This window comes from Suricata suricatta, chromosome 14, assembly GCF_006229205.1.
Source record: "Suricata suricatta isolate VVHF042 chromosome 14, meerkat_22Aug2017_6uvM2_HiC, whole genome shotgun sequence".
In the NCBI taxonomy this organism is placed as follows: Eukaryota; Metazoa; Chordata; class Mammalia; order Carnivora; family Herpestidae; genus Suricata; species Suricata suricatta.
This window is the reverse complement of record NC_043713.1, coordinates 9,683,019-9,696,687: the sequence shown is the minus strand read 5'-3', so window position 1 is coordinate 9,696,687 and position 13,669 is coordinate 9,683,019. Positions and strand designations below refer to the sequence as shown.

General features: G+C 34.5%; 1 pseudogene; it reads left to right on the top strand.

Annotated features, from left to right (window-relative positions):
- LOC115277365 overlaps positions 1 to 8,657 on the top strand; it is a 124,509-nt pseudogene extending 115,852 nt beyond the window's left edge.
- The last annotated feature ends 5,012 nt before the right edge of the window (positions 8,658 to 13,669 follow it).

Genomic DNA, 13,669 nt, shown 5'->3' with positions numbered 1-13,669 from the left:
ATAGATAGATCAATAGATAGAGGATAGACATAGAAGTTGGTACATGTTGAAATGCACTGATACATATTGATATGTGTTTATTGATATATACAGTATTATATAATGTATGTGTATACATACTTATATATATGTATATATATAATTTTTCCCCTGGAGAGTCCTGTGACATGTAGCTGATCACAAGTTCTTAATGTGGGGCAGCTTTTCCCAATGAAACATTAACAATTGTGAGCCAAACAAAATATTGCATGGGTGTTTGGCTATAGGTTAATAGATGTACGTGCTTATATATACATACACTTTGTTTTGTTTCACATCTTCATCATACAAAAAATAAATAAAAAGTATATTCTGTAGAACAAAAATAATTCTCTGCATTTAAGATGATTAATTTCACTTTATTTACTGACTATAATGTAAATCCCTATAGGCTTAATATCTTGGTGAAATTTCCATTTAGTACACATTTTAATAACCAAGGGAAAAGTTTATAGGCATGGTCATGCTCTTTCTTGGTAGTAATGAATCCTATTACATTTATGACTGTGTTATCATATCAGTTAATGCATTTTCTGTGCAGTGATGCAGCTCCACCCCTACATCCATCAGCAAAAATGAATCATTTTTCAAGGTCTCTGCATGAATACTAAATACATCAATAGAAAATATACAGAATCAAAATGTGAGAGATAAATCCATGTTAACTGTCGCTTGACTGATATAGTGCTGTTCAACATTTTTCTTTTGGCAACTACATTTTCTCACATTGTAATATACAAGTACCTATCTTTCCAAAGATAAGCTCATTTTTATGTGAATCACACTTAATTTATCTATCAGAATCATTAAGCAAGATATTGAATACGTTTAGAGAGAAATAGTGAATATGATAGGAATTACATAATATTTCCCCATGCGTTATTTGTTATGATTTAAATTCTTTATAACTATTACTTCACATACAGTTCAATCAGCCAGCATCATTTTTTTCCTGTCAAGATTTCTTTTTGAAATCCTGGCAATATCATCATGATGTTAACTGCTGGTCTCAACAACAAATTTCCATTTATCCCAGAAACATAGAAGCAGTAAAAAACTAAAAGAGTGTAGGAGAATATCATTTACACTAGAAGAATCTCCAGGTGGTATTATCCCATAGATAATTGTCCATGATAAGTTTTCATATATTCTTTTCTCCCATTTAGCCCCCCCCACAACCCCTCCAGTAACTCTCTATTGGTTCTCCATATTTAAGAGTCCCTTATGTTTTGTCCCTCTCCCTGTTTTTATAGTATTTTTGCTTCCCTTCCTTCATGTTCATCTGTTTCGTATCTTAAAGTTTTCATTTGTCTAAAGTCATATGATATTTGTTTTTCTCTGACTGGCTGATTTCAAATGGCATAATACCCTCTAGTTCCAATTTCAAACTTCTTTTGATGAAGGATTGGTTTTGAAATCCTAAATATTTAACATATAGCTTAGGAACAAACATCCCTGAGATCCTTCCATCTAAAGCGTCCAATCCAAATTTCCTGGGATTGTTTTAAATACCTCAACTAGTATTTCTAGTAATAAATACACAGGAATGGCCCAGTTACAGTGGAAACCATAACCTTTGTGACCATAAAATTTATTTAAAAAGTTTTCTATAATAACCTGACGGTATTATTGGTTCTTATTTTGTCTATCATTTTGGCCTTACTTCATAGTTCAGTTTCAAAAGCAAAACAACAATAACAAAATCAATGAGCATATTAGTTATGGTAAGTATACCTGAATCAAAATAGGAGATATTTACTTGGGGATGACACTAGTGAGAATTTTTCAAGCATCTACACTCAATAATTTTCACACAAACCTGAACTGTCTGTAACTATCACTCTGATATCCTAGATGAGAAAATACACAGATAAATCTGTTACACAAGTTCACACACATAATAAATGTTATAGGGAGGGTAGATTTACTCCTACACAATTGGGCAGAAATGCTTTCTTATCCCTCTCCTTCTCTTGATTCCTATCAACGGAATTCATGAAATTATAGGATGTTTTCCCTTCTATGTTTCTATGGCCTTTTTTCTTTGATTAAACTGTTGACATTATAAGAAAGAAAAGAAAAGAAGCAGCTTATCACTGTAAAGATGTTTCAGTCAAGTTTGGGGAATAATGGAAACAGAAGTGAGTGTAAGGAAAAAAGACATTGGGAAAGATTAGCCATTATAAGTAACATTTGTACAGATTTTTATTTTTTTGGTATTTGCATAACTATTTGACTTGGAATACTTCTTGGTTGCTTGTGGTGAGAGTTAGTTACCAGTTATTATTTGTGCCTCATGAACCCTGATCTCATTTGTAGCCACTACGTAGCTCCTTATCACCTTCCTGCTGGGTACAATATTCCCTCTCATTAATCACTAGAGGCACAGTTTGGGAAAACTGGAGATTCATTCTAATTAATTATATTTCAGTCATTTCTATTTTCAACGTTTGGCAACCCCAGGCATGGATACAAACATTTTCACATAAATTTGAATTTTATTTTTTATTAAGAGAAATTTTAAGAAAGGTAAAGTTGTCATATGGGGTTAAGTGTGGTTGTCCAAAAGGATGTTACTAAAATTGCAAGATATTGACTTGTTTTTTCATTGAACTATTGTACTATCTGTTGAACATGCTATATGTGCTTGATATTTAATTAAAATACTCTAGGCAAGATGTCTTTTACAAACTTTTGACACATATAAGAATAAAGGAAACATAATAATCTTGAGATAACATGTTATCTTAAAATAATTAATATAACAGAAATCACAATATTACAAAAGTTAGTGAATTTCCCTGATCCAAAATGGGTCTCATGCAAAATATTTACATCACAATTTTTAAAAAAATTTTTTAATGTTTACTCATTTTTGAGAGATAGAGACAGAGTGCGAATGGGGGAGGGGCAGAGAGATAGGGACACACAGAATCCAAAGCAGGCTCCAAGCCCTGAGCTGTCAGCAAGAGCCCAACACGGGGCTCAAACCCATAAACCATGAGATCATGACCTGACCTAAAATCAGATATTTAACCTACTGAGCCACCCAGGTGCTCCTCAATGAAACTATATTAACACATCATCATCCAAAGTTCACAGTTAAATTACAGCTCATTTTTCCTATTGTACAGTTTGTAGTTTTGAAAAACATACATAATGTAAATGATGTGTACCATTATAATATCATGTGGAATAATTTTACTAATATAAATATTCTTTATGTTTCACCTGTTTATTCCTCCTTCCCCTTTAAACTCTGGCAACCACTGATCTTTCTACTGTCTCTATAATTTGCCTTTTCCAGAATATCATATAGTTGGAGTTGCACAGTACATTGCTATTTAGATTGGCTACTTATACTTATTAATATGCACATAAGGTTCCTCCATGTCTTATCATGGCTTGATGGCTCATATATATGTATTTTTAGCACAGAATAATATTCTATTGTCTAGATAGACCACAGTGTCTCCACTTACCTACTGAAGAACTTCTTGACTGACTCCAATTTTTGACAATTATGAATAAACCTACTATAAACATCCATGTGTAGGTTTTTGTATAGAAAGGTTTACAACTAATTTGGGGGGAAAAAGGAATCTATTTGTTAGATAACATGTGAGGCTTGTGTTTAGATTTGTAAGAGATTGACAAATTGCTTTCCAAAGTGGCTGAACTATTTTATATTCCCATTGACAAGGAATGAGCTTTCTTGTCACTCACCTGGAATTTGGTGCTCCAGGGTTTTGAATTTAGGCCTTTCTAACAAATGTGTAGTGGTTTCTCATGGTTGCTTTAATTTGTAAAATCCCTAGTGACATTTGTTTTGAGCATCTTTTCATATACTTTTTATTTTCTTGTATGTTTACGTTCTTTGGTGAAGTTCTTCAGAACTTATGTCCATTTTTAAATCTGGTTTTTGGTTTTCTTATTATTGAGTTTCCAGTGTTATTTATATATTTAGTATAATAGTCCTTTAACAATATCTTTTGCAGACACTTTTTCCCAGTCAGTGGCTATCTTCTCATTCTTTTTTATCCTTTGCTGAGCAGAAATTTGTAATTTTAATGAAGTCCAACTAATCAATAAGTTTTGCATGGATCATTCCATTGTTGTAACAAAATGGTCATCACAAAACCAAAGGTCATTGAGAATTTATCCAATGCTATCTTTTAGGAGTTTTAGTGTTTTTCATTCTCCATATAGGTCTATGCCCCATTTTACACTAATTATTGTGGAGTGTGTAAGGTCTGTGTCATTAGAGACTAATATCATTAATGACATTAGTGACAAAGTACTGCTGGGGGCAAAGGGCTCAGTTTTTATTTTTTAAATTTTTGATGTTTATTTTTGAGAGAGAGAGAGAGAGCGAGAGAGAGAGAGAGAGCGAGGCAGGGGCAGAGAGGGAGACACAGAATCTGAAGCAGGCTCCAGACTCTGAGCTGTCAGCACAGAGCCAGACATGGGGCTCCAACCCAAAAGCTGTGAGATCATGACCTGAGCCAAAATCGGACGCTTGACTGACTGAGGCACCCTTGTACCACTGACGTGCCAGTGATTTAAAGAAATAGAGTAAAACCTTGGATTGTGAGTAACTTGTTCTGTGAGTGTTCTGCAAGATCAGCAAACATTCCTAATACATTTTAACTTGATAAATGACCAAGTCTTGCAATAGGAGAGGCACGTGATGCTGAATATCACATGATCACAACTGAGACAACAGTTCTTGAAATTTGCTTTGATTTAAGAGTGCTCTGGATTACAAGCTTATTTTCCAGGGCAAATTATGTTCACAAACCAAAATTTTACTGTACTCAGAAAGTATGATTGCAGCAAAGTGAAGTCACCTGTTCATGAAGACTTAATCTAGAAGGTAGAGATAGATGACGCTATAGTAAGAAGAACAATGAGGTCAGAAGAAAGGAGTACTGTGTGCATTTGTCTGCATGTTTATAAAATACAATACTTTAGCTCTGTTTAACATTCGTGGGGTGCAATAAAAAGCAAAGGCAATTTTTTAAAGGAATTTATTTTCATAAGGCAAACTATCTTTTGTTAAAGAAAGAGGGTGGAGCTAAAGTTGGGTACTAGGAGAATTACCTTTATTCTTGAGGAAATTCTTGTCCAGTAGAGTCTAACAGCAAAGACATCCATTAAGATCACTTTTTAAAGTCTTTGGCATTATTCTTTCTGATGTTTTCTATTTTTCTTGGTGAATTAGAGATTAGACCTACCTACTTCCAATTATGGATGAGTAGCAGGGCCATTGATAACAAAACGAAACAAAACAAAACAAAATAGGATGGGAAAACAGCAATTGGAAAGGAAATATTTTCCAGGTACCAATGAGGACTCAGTTAAATTTGAGTTAAGAAACTGATAAGGACCAAATCTTAGAAGTAGTAGTTTTATTTATTTATTTATTTATTTATTTATTTATTTATTTATTTGGTCTAGTAGGCTTCATCAGTCCCGGAGTTGCTATAGGAAAGCTAACTGGATAGATTGATCCAGGGTTGAGTGTGATTGCCCAATCAAATAAAACAAAATCGAAGTTCATGCAGCAAGCAGTTGAGGGGATAAGAAGAAAATAAGGACTCAAGATGCTAGAGGAAATCTGTCTGAAGCCTAGAGACATGCATTGTAACAGCCCCTGAGTGAACCAGGAAAGAAGGTGTAAATTCAAACCATGTGGCCAGAGGGGTGCCTGGGTGGCTCAATTGGTTAAGCTTCTGCTTTTGGCTCAGGTCATGATTTGGTTTGTGATTTCAAACCCCACATCAGGCTTATCACTGACAGCTTAGAGCCTGGAGTCTGCTTCAGAGTCTGTGTCTCCTTTTCTCTCTATCTTTCCCCTGATCATGTTCTCTCTCTCTCTGTCTCTTGCTCTCTCTAAGATAAACACTAAAACATATTGTAAACCATGTGTCCAGAAATAAACATGCATACAAATTATAACCAAGAAATCAAATAATGAGCAATATATGGCAAAAGATCCATTAAGGAGATGTTATTCTCAACAGGAATAAGTTCAAAAGATAAGGAAATATGTAATTCATATATAAATTAAACATAACACAGGAAGAGGAAACCCTTTCAAGATTTAACCATAAAAGAGGCACCTGGGTGGCTCAGTCGTTTGAGCATCTGACTTCAGCTCAGATGATGATCTCATGCTTCACGGGTTGGAGCCCCTTGTCGGGTTCTGTGCTGACAGTTCAGAGCCTGGAGCCTGTTTCGGAGCCCCTCCCAGACTTGTTCTCTCTCTCTCTCTCTCTCTCTCTCTCTCTCTCTCTCTCTCTCAAATAAAAATAAACATTAAAAAATAAAAGAAAAAAGGGGGATGTAGGAAGAGCCACCATTTTCTTCTTACCTATTATTGCCAAGTAGCTCAGGGACTAAATAACTGATTTCATTGCTTTGGATTGAGTGCCTGAACTAAAATAATAGTTTAAGGAGTTTAAGGAGGAGGTGGATTTATTACTGTAACCATGCAACAAGCAAGTGCAGACCAAGGTGATCACCATGGGAATAAGAATGTACTAATCTATTTTTTAAGAACTAACTGATATGCACTTAAACACTAAACTGTTACAGATAATAAAGAAGAAGAGTAAGTTTAAAATGAGGTAGGTGGGGAGATGGGTATAATAGGCAATGGAGATTAAAGATTACACTTTGTATGTTGAGCACTGAGTAACGTATAGAATTGTTGAAACTAAAGTAACTTGAAACTAAAGTAACACTGTATGTTAACTATAGAGGAAGTAAAATTTAAAAACTTCATAAAATTTAAAAAAGAAAAACAAACAAAATTGTAAAATGATTGCCTTAGAAATCCCTGGTATTAATGAGAATGTAAAGGGATGCAGGAGAGAAAGATTGTCAGCTATTTAAACTTGGCAGATTTATAACATTGTGATCATAGATATTGTTTCCTTATCTAAAAAATAGCCTAACTAATAGTTAAACCATTAGTTCCAATGGGTCTTGTGAGGTTTAAAAAAGTTGGAAGTGAGGTAACACGTATGAGGACAGAAGCCACAGGGAGCAGATTCACCACTGAAATCCCACATCCCTGGGCAGTTTTTAACATACTCTAGATATACAGTGAGTATGTGCTGAGTGGGTAAAAGAAATTAAAAATAGAGATGAATGCTGAATTTTTCAGAAAAACCAAAGAACAAAAACATGAAAAAAGGCTGTTTGACTGGACACACCTGTGTAAAGTCAAATTTTCTTATTACCTAAATAGCTTCTTGCATGTTAAAGGGTTTCCACAATATTTGTTTGAAGGGACAAAAACAAGAAAAAAGAGCTCACACAGAATAAAATTGATATTAGCTGGAAAACTTTCTCAGAAACAGATGTTCATATCACTTTATAGAATAGCTTTCTATAATGCATTAACATTTGATGTATTTCTGAAATGGAGCACACCCATTTGTAATTCCTTATCCATCAATGTTCCCAGTGAGAAGTTCAGAAAGAAAATGCCGACATAAAATGATAATAAACTTAATTTGCAATTATACCCTTCTATTTACATTGTCAAAAACAAATAAATCTTTCTCTGGGCAAAATGTATTCTATCTTAATATTTTGCATGAATTTAAAAGCTCATTTTGGTTTATTTCCACAGTAATGATCTAAGTCTTTTTTTCTTCACCCTAATTAATATGCCTAATAATTAATTAAAAAGTTACTCAAGGGTGGATGGAGTTCTTTTCTGCCTTGCCGTCAAGTGGCCATCCTAGCACATCATAAAACTGTTTTGCAGTTACTTTATCCCTATGTGACACATCTTGTTTCTGAAATCTCACAAATCTCCTGCATCCTTTGCTATTCTAGTACAATAGTTTAGGATGCAATTAAAACTGTTACTCTCACGCTGCAGACTTAAGTTTACAGAATGAACTCCATTAAGACATGTGTCTTCTAGGCACTGAGATGTATCCATGAAACCTCATTTTCCATGTTAAGCCACTGAATCAAGGACCCGATTTATGACATATTCCAAAAGCTCAACAGCAACATCCACATGGTTTTTCTGTCAGCTACAATGCTTTCCGACGTGCGTGAGCTGATAAAGAAGTTCATGAGGGAAACGCCATTTCGATTCTGATCAAGAAGCAAAAGTTGACCCTGGAGAGTATCTGCCAGTTCTCCATCAGTGTGGAGCCAGAGGAGTGGAGGCTGGACACACTATGTGACTAGTATGAAATGCTGACCATCACATAGGTGATCATATTAACACCTGAACAACAGTTGCTTGGTTCACTGAAAAGATGCAATCCGAAAAGCTATACATGGAGATAGGGACCAAAAGGATAATGAGACGTTATCATGAGAAAGTTCTCTCCTGGCTGTAGCAGAGTTTGATTACCACTGATCTGCTGGCCAGAGGCATTAAGGTGCAGCAGGTTTCTTTAGTCACCATCTGTGACCTTCACACCAACAGAGAAAACTATATCCACAGAACAGGTCATGGTAGACAATTTGGCCCTAAGGGTGTGGGTATTAACACAGTCACAGAGGAAGACGAAGGGCTCTTTGAGACATTCCACAACACTTCCATTGAGGAGATGTCCCTCAGTGTTGCTGACCTCACCTAAGAGACTGTCTGCTCCCTAGCCCTACCCAGGGCTCTGTCTAGGGGAGGGGGTCATGAAGAGAGCAGGAGTAGGTAGGAAAGGGAGTCAAGGGATGGACACTTTGTCATTTTCTTCTTTTATTTTCTTTGAATAAACATCACTTTTTGAGGCAAAAGAAGGAATCATGAACATTTTAGACACCCTTTTCTTTGGGTAGGCTCTTGCCCTAGGTACCATTTCTTTTCCCAAAATCCATCTCCATAACTGAATTAACGTCCACACCCCAGTAGGCTTTCCTCACTGCAGCTGAATGCATCTGAAAATGATTCAAGGGGCTATCATGTCACTCAGCCTCATTTGCTGGACCAAATCTGGAGAACCCCTGAATTAAGTAGCCCAGGTTATTGTCCCCATGATGGGGAAGCAGGGAGAGCAAATGATAGCCATTTTCACATTGTTTTGTATAGTCTATATTGATTCAGAAAACAAACACAAAATTCTGAATAAAATGACCTGGAAACTGAAAAATAATGTATATTACTGAGTTTGGATAGTAGTAACAAGAGGTCATAAGTATGCACAAGATAGCCTTCTAAGAGCATTTTTCCACTGTAACTTGTTTAGAATTCACAACGACTCTATAAAATAGGTACAATAATTGTTACTTCAGGTTTTTAAACATGAAGAAACAGATCATGGTGGTTCAACGCTTAAAGTTGCAAATCCATGACTCAAATTTTAGTCCTATAACTCCAGAATCCACTTTTAAAAATTGTTTTCCATTTAGTTTCTGGATGGAAACTACATCTGATGATGATGTAGTTTTATTTTGGGAATAAGTGGTCTTTCCTTTTTACCTATACTTTAAAATAACTATCAATTACTACAATAACTTCATATGTGAAAATCCCTACCTTCATATTTTGAAAATAACACATTATTCATAATCCTTACCTCATAGTTACATTATATCGATTTTCTAAAAAATCTCTGTGACTCTTCAGAGAAGTGCCAAAACCAATAGAATGTCTAAAAAATACAAACTATGTTTACAGTTGAAACATTGTCTTACCAGTGTATTTTCCTCAAACTGTAATAATAAATGTAGAATTGCTTAGAAAGAAAACATTTCAGACTAATGGCACGAAATGCCATGGCATGGTTGAGTGTCTTTGTTTATTAAGTTAGTGAATTAATTGTTGATGTTTTTAATATTATTAAAAGAAACGCTTATGATTATTAATTAAGCTCATTGAACTTTGCACATTGATATACTCCACCTTAATGCATTGGAAGGGCAAAATAAGAATAATGATAATTCCATAAAAGGTGGGTAGGAATGGCTCAAAGTATAAGCTCAAGAATTCTAACAAGGCTCTGTCTTTTCATTCTGATTGGTTGGCAAGGTCTACAGATCTGGAGTAGAATTCTATTTCTGGATGCTCATTATAAGACAATGTAGTCAAGTATCATCATATCCTAAGAATCTAGACTAAAAATGACACCTCAGGAAGGACTGTAGACATGGTATGTTAAAGTGTGTAAAGATGGTCATTAAAACAGAAGGCACAAAACCCTGAGAAGAGCCAGGGAAATATCTGCAACAAATAATTTTATTTTAATAAATAATATTCCTTGCTAGTACCTAAAGCAACATTTTTTTACTAGCCAAGAAACTTGTAGCTAAAAACAGGGCTGAAATTGAGTAGGTGGCCAGATGTATGTAAATAACTGTGTATAATTGAATAAGGTGGAATAATAATGAATAGAGCTGAATAGCTATAAGGTACAGAGTTTAGAATATCCTAAAATTTTATATCTACACAGTTATTTCCTTTTTAATGTATACACAGTTATTGTTACTGACTTCAAAAAAACAGCTTTGTTTATTGATCAGCTTATTTATTTTAACTATATATAAAACATAACTTCTAAAGGTCAAATGCAATAATAACTTATTTTCCTTCATATACAACACAAATATTACATCTGAATATTAAAGTCTTAGAGTTTAGCTAGCTGCTTTTCAGAATATGAGCTTTTAATTTTAATGCAGCATTTCTCTGCCTTTTCAGTCTTAATGGACCAGATTTGAGTGTTAAGAAAGATGGATCAAATAATTTCACATAGCTCCAGGAAAAGAAAATCAAAGTTATTGGACTTAATTCTGCTGCATGCATTAGTATTTAAGTTTAAATGAAAGCATTGATTATCAGTCTTAGTTAATACACACTGAGTAATATTCCAGAGTTATCTGTTTAAAACTAAAATTAAAATATAAATGAACTTTTTCGCTTAACATCATGGCTATATGGCAGGCCTTTTAGCTAATGTTATATTAATGCTATATGCATGATTGTAACATATAGCGATAGGCTATTAAGTCTCTGAATTATGGCTTCAGAATTGTAAGACGTGTTTTTATAATGTATATATGAAGTTCACTTTGCATCAGTCATGAAAATACAAAAAACCAAAACTAGAATTCAAACCATCTAGGTCCTTTTACCAGCAGAGCATTTGTCAGTGACACCAAAATTCAATAAAATGCTTAAATTTATACAAAACATGCACTGGAACTAAACTCTAGATAGGTAATGGTGCCCTCTCGCTTATGATTAATTACTCAACTCACCGATTGTGATTCACATGTGGTTCTTAGATCTGCACATTGACCATGAAACAAAAACAGGTAAACTGGCACATGTCTTCTCTCTCTGTAGATATATATCATGAGTTAGAAAGAACTCAGCATTTCAAACATGCCTTCCACTCTGTGACTTTTGTTTGGTAAGAAATTAAGAGGGCAAGAAAATAAATAAATAAAAGACCTCTAAAGAACAGGTTATTTTCTCACACTCTACTTTCTAAAGACAACTTCATAACTTCAACTCTTTTTGGTTTACCTTCTTGGCAGAAGTTCTTTATTCTTTCTCTATACTTTGTCCCTAGAACTTCATTATTGGTGTATAGAAATGCAACAAATTTCTAGACATTCATTTTGTACCCTGCAACTTTACTGAATTTGAGTATCAGTTCTAACAATTTTTTTGGTAGGACCTTTTGGGTTTTTTACATACCATTTCTATTTAACATAGCACTGGAAGTCTTAGCCTCAGCAATCAGAAAAAAAAAGATATAAAAGGCATACAAATTGATAAAGAAGAAGTTAAACTTTCACTATTAGTAGAGAACATGTTACTCAAATGGTAACGATCAAGACAGTATGGTATTAGCACAAAAACAGACAGCTCAATAGAACAGAATAAAAAACACAGAAATGAACACATAACTATATGATCAATTAATCTTCAACAAAGTAGGACCAATGGAAAGCAAGACATCTCTTCAACAAATGGTGTTGGGAAACTGGACAGAAACATGCAGAAAAAACTGGACCATTTTCTTACTGCATACATAAAAATAAATTCAAAATGAATTAAAGCCTGAAATGTGAAACAGAAAACCATTACAATCCTAGAGGAGAACATAGGCAGATCTTCTTTGATATTGATGATGGTAACTTCTTAACTAGATCTGTTTCCTGAGGCAAGTGAAACAAAAGCAAAATAAACTATTGGAACTTCATCAATATAAAAAGCTTCTTCCCAATGAAGGAAACAATCAGCAAAACTAAAAAGCAATCTATGAATGGTAGAAGATATTTGTAAGTGAAATATCTGATAAAGGATTAGTATCCAAAATATATTTTAAAAACTTATTAAACTCTACACCAAAAAAACAAATAATCCAGTTAAAAATGGGCAGAAGACATGAAAAGAGATTTTTTTCAAAAATCTACAGATGGCCAATAGACACTCAAATGATGATCAACATCACTCAACATCAGGGAAATGCAAATCAAAATCACAATGATCTATCATTTTATGCCTGTCAGAATGACTAAAATCAACCACACAAGTAACAGTGGGTGTTGGTGAGGATGTGGAGAAAGGGGGAACCCTCTAATCCTGTTGATGAGGATACAAATTGTGCAGGCACTCTGGAAAACAGTATGGGGCTTAATCAAAATGTTAAAAATAGAACTACTCTACAAGCCAGCAATTTCACAACTGGGTGTTTACCCAAAGGATATAAAAATACTAATTCAAAGGGATACACTCACCCTGATGTTTATGGTAGCATTATCAACAATAGCCAAGTTTTGGAGAGAGTCCAAACGTCCATCAACTGATCAATGGATAAAGAATATGTGGTGTGTGTGTATGTGAGTGTGTGTGTATATATATACACTCGTATGTGGAATTTAAGAAATAAAATAAATGAACATATGGGGGGAAAAAGAGAGGAAACCAAGAAACAGACTCTCTACTATAAACAGACTCTCCACTATAAACAAACTGATGCGTACAAGAGAGAAGATCGGGGAGTTACATGGGTGATGGGGATTAGGAGGGCAGTTGTGATGAACACTGGGTGTCTTCCGGAAGTGCTGAATCACGAAATTCTACACCTGAAACTAATATAACACTGTATGTCAACCAACTGGAATTTAAATAAAAACTTGAAACAAACATAAAGCCAAAAAGAACTAGTGGTTAATTTAACTTTTGCCTAACATTTTTATTTTACTATCTCCCTCAAGGAGGCCACAGTATCCTGTTCCTTAAGATAAAACACTGAAAAATCAAAATCAAATACTACAGTCCAAGATAAAATATTCCATAGCTCTAGTACAAAATAAGAGCCTCAAACTAGACCTAAGCTTAGAGATATTGTGCTACCCGGTTATGCAAATAGTACCCTCTGGATTGTGCAGTGTGCAGCTCTCCCAACTGTGCACAGCAGCTCTATGTATGCCTCAGAATTTGGGGAACTTCCTTCTATGAGCAATGGAGAGAAACATTTTCTTTTTTGTTTGGATTTTTGAACTATTTCTCTCTAGTGTGTGACAAAGCAAAAGAAATCAATGATATGAATATTTTACAGAAAATAAGTTCTGACTCTTACAGATACACAAGCCTTATTTCCTAATAAATTAGCTAATATCGTAACAACATTTTGCTTGATCT